This window comes from Chenopodium album, chromosome 23, assembly GCF_948465745.1.
Source record: "Chenopodium album chromosome 23, dcCheAlbu1.1, whole genome shotgun sequence".
Classification (NCBI taxonomy): Eukaryota; Viridiplantae; Streptophyta; class Magnoliopsida; order Caryophyllales; family Amaranthaceae; genus Chenopodium; species Chenopodium album.
The window spans coordinates 14225834-14234178 of NC_137856.1; the positions used below are offsets into that span (position 1 = coordinate 14225834).

Here is an 8345-nt window from a genome sequence, read left to right on the forward strand (position 1 = left end):
CTTGAACAACAAAAGGACCGGTCCAATGAGACATCAGTTTTCCGGGGAAAAGCCTTATTTTGGAATTGAAAAGGAGCACCTTATCCCCCGGAACAAACTCTTTCTTCTCAATGAGCTTATCATGCACCTCCTTAGTTCTAGCTTTATACAAGCTAGCACAATCATACGCATCCAACCGAAGCTCTTCTAACTCATGTAGGTCCAACTAACGTTGCTCACCCGCACTAGCTAAATCAAAATTGATCTTCTTAATAGCCCAATGAGTGCGGTGCTCAAGCTCAACCGGAAGGTGACAAGACTTCCCATAACCAAGCGATAAGGAGTGGTACCAATAGGAGTCTTGAAAGCCGTTCTATATGCCCACAAGGCATCATCTAGCTTGTTTGCCCAATCTTTCCTACTCCTTGCAACCGTCTTCTCAAGAATCAACTTAATTTGACGATTTGATACCTCAACTTGCCCATTGGTTTGAGGATGATAAGGAAGACCAAATCTTTGGTTCACTACATGGTTCTTCAACATCTTCCGGAAAGCATAGTGCACAAAATGGGAGCCATTATCACTTATGACCGCTTTGGGGATGCCAAACCTAGGGAATATTATCTTTTTGAACAATTTCATCACCACTTTATGGTCATTAGTTGGAGAAGCAATGGCTTCCACCCACTTTGACACATAATCAACGGCAACAAGAATATATTGATTCCCATAAGAAGATGGAAAAGGACCCATAAAATCTATACCCCAAACATCAAATATTTCCAACTCAAGTATTAGTTGTTGGGGCATCTCATTCCTTCTTGAAATATTCCCGGTCCTTTGGCATTGGTCACAACTTTTGACATACTCCCAAGCATTCTTGAAGAGGTTAGGCCACCATTATCCACATTGAAGCACCTTAGAGGCCGTTCTTGAAACACCCATATGACCACCACTAGGATCCGAGTGGCATATCTTCAAAACATTTGGTATTTCCTCATTTGGCACACACCGGCGCAACAATCCATCCACACCTATTTTGTACAAGATTGGCTCATCCCAAACATAGTGCCTAGCTTCTCTCTTGAGCTTCCTCCTTTGATTGTTGGAAAAGGAAGGAGGGAACTCCCCACAAGCAAGAAAATTCACCAAATCGGCAAACCAAGGGAGCTCCTTCACATTGATAACATATAATGAATCATCCAACATCCGGTCCTCTATAGGAGACCCATCATCTTGAACTTGAAAATCCTCAAGTCTAGACAAATGATCCGCAACAACATTTTCCGCACCTTTTTTATCCCGGATCTCAAGATCAAAAGATTGAAGCTCAAGGACCCAACGAATCAACCTCGGTTTGGATTCCTTTTTTCCAAAGAGATACTTCAAAGCCGCATGATCGGTGAAGACTATAGTCTTAGACCCCAACAAATAATAACGGAATTTCTCAAAAGAATGAACAATAGCCAAGAATTCCTTTTCCGTTGTTGTGTAATTTCTTTGAGCACCATTGAGGGTCTTTGACATATAATAGATGACATGGAGCTTTTTGACGATTCTTTGACCCAACACACCTCCTATGGCCGTATCACTTGCATCACACATAAGCTCAAATGGCAAATCCCATCTAGGGGCTTGGACAATAGAAGTAGAAGTCAAAGCTTTCTTCAATCTATTAAAAGCTTCCAAACAAGCATCATCAAAGACAAAATCAACATCTTTTTGGAGAAGATCATTTAAGGGCCTAGCAATGAGAGAAAAGTCTTTGATAAACCTTCTATAAAATCCGGCATGACCCAATAACGATCTTACCCCTTTCACATTGACCGGAGGAGGCAACTTCTCTATCACCTCAATCTTAGCTTTGTCAACTTCAATGCCTTTATGAGAAATCTTATGGCCTAGAACAATCCCTTATTCCACCATAAAGTGGAATTTTTCCCAATTAAGCACCAAATTGACCTTTTCACATCTCTCAAGACATTTTTCAAGATTTTTGAGGTAATCCTCAAATGAAACACCTCCCACGGAAAAATCATCCATGAAAACTTCCATTTCCTCTTCAAGCATGTCCCCAAAAATGCTCATTATACACCTTTGAAAGGTCGCCGGAGCATTACACAATCCAAAGGGCATTCTTCTATATGCAAAAGTACCATAGGGGCATGTGAAGGTTGTCTTTTCTTGATCCTCGGGATGAATAGGAATTTAAAAGAATTCCGAATATCCATCAAGGAAGCAATAGAATTCGTGCCTAGTCAACCTTTCAAGCATTTGGTCAATAAAAGGGAGAGGGAAGTGATCCTTTTTGGTTGATGTGTTTAGACGTCTATAGTCTATACACATCCTCCAATCGGTGACCGTTCTAGTTGGAATGAGTTCACCTTTCTCATTCTCTACTAAGGTCATACCCCCCTTTTTAGGAACGACATGCACGGGGGAGACCCACCTTGAGCTTGAAATGGGGAATATGATTCCCGCATCCAAAATCTTGGTGATCTCTTTCTTAACTACTTCTCCCATTTGGGGATGTAGCTTCCTTTGTTGTTCAATAGAAGGTAGGGTGCCCTCCTCAAGTGTTATGTCGTGGTGTGTACACAAGGCGGGGCTTATACCTTTAAGATCATCAATTGTGTACCCCAAAGCACCTTAGTGCTTTCTGAAAACACCACATCACGCTTGAGCTTGGCTCTCACTCAAGGATGCACTAACAATAACGGGATATGTAGAATTAGGGCCTAAGAATTCATACCTAAGGTGTGATGGTAGAGGTTTGAGCTCTACCATGGGAACACCTTTACCTTCTTTGGTTGAGGCCACTTGCAAAGCATCTTGACTTGATATCCCCATACAAGTTTCTTCTTCACTCCCTATATTGTCTCCATCAAGCAAATCTTCATACAATTGCACTTCCTTGCTTGGGATACCTATCTTTTCCTTATTCAACAAGATACACTCAAGAGGATCATTAGATGTGAGCAAGTGCTCATGCATGGAATTCACAATATTATCAAGCACTTCAACTCTCATGAAATTCTCAAAAGAAGAAGAGGGATATTTCATTCCTTCATTCAAATCAAATTCAACTACCTCCTCTCCAATCTTAAGAGAAATCTTAGCACTTTTAACATCTATCATAGCCCCCGATGTAGCAAGGAAAGGTCTACCTAAGATGATAGGTATTGTAGCATCTTCATCCATATCCAACACTACAAAATCAACCGGAATAATAAATTTCCCAACCCTTAAAGGCACATCTTCTACCTTTCCCTTAGGAATCTTCATCGACCTATCGGCTAATTGCAAAGTAATCTTGGAAGGTAGAATTTCTCCTAGACCTAATCTTTGATAAACCGAATATGGCATAAGGCTAACACTAGCTCCTAAGTCACATAAGGCATTATCAATTTGGGTCTTGTTAATGGCACAAGGGATGGAAAAATTTCCGGGATCCTTCAACTTAGGAGGCATCTTGTTCATGATAATTGCACTACAATGCTCGGTAAGGCTAATGGTCTCCATCATATCACAAGTCCTTTTTCCACTCAAAATCTCCTTAAGGAACTTAGCATAGTTTGGCATTTGTTCAACAACATCGGTGAAAGGAAGAGTTAGATGAAGTTTCTTAAGCATCTCTACAAATTTCCCAAATTGCTCATCCAACTTATATCTATTATATCAATGGGGATAGGGAAGCCTTGGTTTGCAAACCTCTTTCTCTTTTTCTTTCTCTATCACCTTCTCTACTTGTTCCTCATCAACATTTTCACTCAAAGGACATTCATCACCTTCGACTTCAATGGGATTCTTACTAGTGCTCTCACTAGCAACACTCTTCTTAGGCACACCTCCCTCAAGGACCTTACCACTTCTAGTAACAATGGCATCCATAGGGTTCCTAGAATCTAGGCTAGGTGGAGTTAAAGAAGAAGAGTTTGCATATCCCTTGAACACACTAGTCAATTGAGAAAGTTTTTCACTCAAATCCTTGTTATATGCCAACATGTAATTAAACTTCTCTTCATTCAAAACCATACACATTTCCAAAGTTTTGGCTTGTTTCTCAATGACACTTTCCAAAAATTCCCTAGAAGAAAATGATTGATCATAGGAATTATCACTTGAACTTTGAGCATTTGGAACTAAATCAATTGGGGAACCACTTTGAAAATTTGCTTGAAAATATCCCCTAGTTTGATTATTCCAATTACCCCTAGTTTGATTTTGGCTCCTTTGTTGACCATGGTTATCATAACCTTGATTATGATCCCCATGTCTATGGCCATGACCATGACCATTACAACCATGATGGTTATAGTTACCATGAATCCCTTGGTATCCGTGATTTCTACAACCTCCATTTTGGTTATAATCATCATGATTCATATGATAATTCCTATTTCCAACATTCCTTTAAACATCAATTCTAGGTTCACAATCATGATTATTGATATAATTCACATGTTCCATTTCATTTCCAGCACATTCACTACAAGAAACATTTGGGCACATAGAAGCATTATGATCATTCATTCCACATAATTCACAAGGCCAACATTCCACAATCATGCAACAAGAAGAAAGATTGGAGTTAGAGTGAGAAGATGTACCTCTCTCCTTAATTTGGGAGGGAAGAATTGGAGCTTGGGAAGGGGGCTTCTCAAGCTTTTCTTTGAGAGACATAAGTTCTTCCCCCAAATCTGCAATCAAAGTAGTCAAATCATTGATGGCACTAAGTTGTTCGATTGAGTAACCTTTGCTTGTTGGTTCTCTCTCCGCTTCTTGCCAATTCATGTAATGACGAACCACTTCATCAATTGCATCAACCACTTCTTCTTCCGTTTTGTTCATGATTGGGACTCCGGCTCCGGCATCCAAACTTGCTCTCCCATGAGAACTCAACCCACCATAGAAGATATGTATGATTTGATAGGTAGGAATCCCATGGTGTGGACACTCCCTTTGATAATCCTTAAATCATTTCCATGCTTCATAGAGACTTTCATTTGGCTTTTGCTTGAACCCTTGAATTAAAGCTCTTGCCTCCGCCGTCTTCTTTTGAGGATAGAAACGGAACAAGAAAGCTTTGGTTACATCATCCCAAGTTCTCAAAGAATTGGGCTTCACTTCCTTATCTAGCCATTCCAAAGATCTTCCTATGAGAGAGAAAGGGAACAACTTAAGACGGATAATCTCTTGAGATACTCCATTGACCTTGATTGTGTTACAATATTTTTCAAACTCCTTAAGATGGTTCAATGGGCTCTCGTTCTTAGCCCCACTATATTGTCTCCTCTCAATTAGGGTGATCATTTCCGGCCGAATTTCAAAGTCGATTTTCGGTGTTGTAGGTGGAGCTATGTCGCTCTCATACCTATATGCACCGGACACTCCAAGTTCCTTCAAGGCAACTCTTGAATTACCTCCCATGGCTTGGGATCTATGCACACAAAACTCAAAGAAAATATTAGTAGCACGGCTACAAGTGTAGCCTAAAGTGTAAAATCTTTTTGTATTTTGCAAATAGAGTGGAATAGACTCAACAACAACATGCACTCAAAGCACCATTCCCCGGCAACGGCGCCATTATGATGGAATGAAGAACGGTAGGTCGTTGGGCTACCGCCCCACCCAATCAAACAAAATTTGTAACTCAACTAACCCCTATGAAGTGTAGTGGTAAGTCAAGGTCGAACCCAAAGGAATGGAGGTCGAATGCACAATGCCTAAGTCAAGCTATTCCAAAATCTAGTAGGGGTTTATGGTAGAAACTAGAGCTAAGCTAGGCAATGCAAAAAGCTAGTACTAATTGAATGCTAAGGCACTAGGGGAATGGATCCACATGCATCAACGATGAAGTTCAATCAACTCGGGGAATCAACCAATCAAATCAAGCAATGTGAGGGAAAACCGAAATTGCAACCAAGAGAGTACATCAAGCTATTCTCCTAGAGGTCTAATTAGCGTCAACTACATCAAACACTAGCTAGGAAACATCACAAGATATCTCAATCGAGTAAATGTAAGCCACAAATCAATGGTCCGTATCAATGTGAACTCACAATGCAATCTAGTGTGAATAACAAGGGTGATCAAGCCTAATCAAGCACACACATGCACAAAATCAATCAACCAATTTAATCACATTATCAACTCAATGAATTTCCCTTAAATTAATCTCAATTCATCATCAATACATGCTTCACCACTACCCTAGCAAATAAACTACTCACAATCCATGAAGAACATCAAAATCAAAGCTAAACTAATCATCATTCCCAAATTCATCAACTGAAATCAAATTAAAACCAACAAATTCAATCAAAATCAATCAAACTATCAATTAACCAAATCAAACAACAATACTAATGAAATCAAACATTAAATTGCATTAAAGAGTAAAGAATCCTTACAAACTTGATAGAAATCAAATCAAATGTAGCAATCTTCAATCATCAATCATCAAACCCACACTTTCTCTCTCTAAAAATGCTAAGAACTAGTGTTTTTCTCTCTCTAAAATCTAATCTAATCTAATTCTCCCAAATGAAAATCATTCTCTCTCTATAAAAGGAAAGAAATAACTATCAAATACAAAGAGGAAGTTGGGAAAGTCGTCCAAAAATAGACCCACGCCGGTGCGGGCGCTCGGAGGAGAGAGAATGGTGCGCATGGGAACACACCCAGACAGGTGCGCCCGCACGCACCTGGTGTGCGGCCGCACTCGACAGATGTGCGGCCGCACACTCCTCGAGTGCACCTGCACAAGGCTGCTGCTTCCTTCTCTTCTTCTTCGTCCTAGCTCATGCGGTGCACACATCCTAGATGATGGTGATGGAGGACAAAGTAGGCAGGAACTTCCTTGAATTTCTTGAAGGGTATAAGCCATGAGAAAGGCATATACAAGACCTTGAAGCATGCTCCTTGGACCTCCCTTTGACTTGAGACTTCTTGCACAAGCTTTAGGCATGAAAATCAATGGAAAAATATGGAGAGGAAGCTCGGGAATCCTTGGACAATCAATCACAACCTACAATCAAGGGATAAAAAGCAAGTAAAAGGGAAAAATAGCAAGTAAATTAGAAAATGCATAAAATAGAGAAACTAACTACAAAAAGCATAAAATGAAGAAAACTAGAATAAAACTAAGGAAAACTAAAGAAGAGAGTGATAAAATGAAATAAAATTCATTAAAAAAGGGACCAAATGAGTGCCATAAATGTCACTCATCAGAGTTCGGAAACCCGGAGGATTGTGAGCTCAAGGGAGGGATTTTGTTACCCGTCACGGAGACTAACATCACAATTCATCCCCAATTTACAAGAATGGTTCAATCGGAGCAATTTTCGGGTTCTACAAGTGAAGACCCCATAGAGCACCTTGATAGATTCCTAGAGCTATGTGCCATGATTCAAACCAACCAAGTTTCTCAAGAATACATCCGGATGCATCTATTTCGACAATCTCTTTCGGGTAGAGCAAAGAAGTGGTTGAAGCAAGTGAAGCCAAACTCACTCACATCTTGGAGGGAGGTAGTTAAGGCATTCTTGAAGAGGTTCATTTCCGAGGAAAAGACCGCCGAGATGAGAAGGAAGATTGCATCATTTGAACAAGAAGCGGATGAGAGCCTTAATGAAGCTTGGGAGAGGTTCAAAGAGCTGGTAGAAGCGTGTCCTCACCATGAATACAATCAAAGATTGCTCATGAGGTTTTTCTACGATGGATTGGAGCCCATGTCTAGAGCTAACTTGGATGCGGGGGCGGGTGGACAATTGATCAAGATCCCTCAAAATCAAGTGGAAGCAACAATTGAGGAGGTAGCAAAGAACTACTCTTGGGGAGGTAGAAGAAGGAGTACACCGAAGAAAGGTGGGATGTATGAATTGGAGAAGGTCGAATAATTGCAACATCAAATTGAGAAACTCACAAAAGGGCTCTCAAAGTTGAACACAAGTGTAAATACAAGCTCAAGTGGTAGAGCAAGCTCTTCTCAAGTCAACTCTTTCTTTTGTCAAAATTGTGGAGGAACCAACCATGATACATTTTATTGTGGAGGTTTGAGCCCCGAGCATGTAGCGGAATATAACACAAGGCAAGATGGTTTTAGGGGAGGCGGTGGTGGAGTAGCTTGGAGACAACCACCACCCGAGTTTGCATCTCAATCTCAACAATGGGGCCAACAAGTTCAACCTTCTTACAATTCCAACCCCCAATACCAAAATCCACCTCCATCTCAAAACCAAAACCCAAGAGGAAGCTACCCAAGGAACAACCAATACAACAACCAAAACCAATACAATAACCAACATCAATACAACAATCAAACCCAAGTGCCCCAAAGAAATCAAGAACAAGCACCTCAAGCG

The 8345-nt window shown here is 40.5% G+C and overlaps 2 non-coding genes across 2 annotated transcripts; one reads left to right on the forward strand and one right to left on the reverse strand.

Moving 5' to 3' along the window:
* The first annotated feature begins 4918 nt into the window (after window positions 1–4918).
* On the forward strand, window positions 4919–5024 carry LOC145609786 (small nucleolar RNA R71). The gene has a single exon (XR_014106079.1). It is a non-coding gene; the product is annotated as a small nucleolar RNA R71 (small nucleolar RNA).
* Window positions 5025–7560: 2536 nt separating this feature from the next.
* On the reverse strand, window positions 7561–7665 carry LOC145609771 (small nucleolar RNA R71). Its single transcript, XR_014106071.1, has one exon. It is a non-coding gene; the product is annotated as a small nucleolar RNA R71 (small nucleolar RNA).
* Between the last annotated feature and the right edge of the window lie 680 nt (window positions 7666–8345).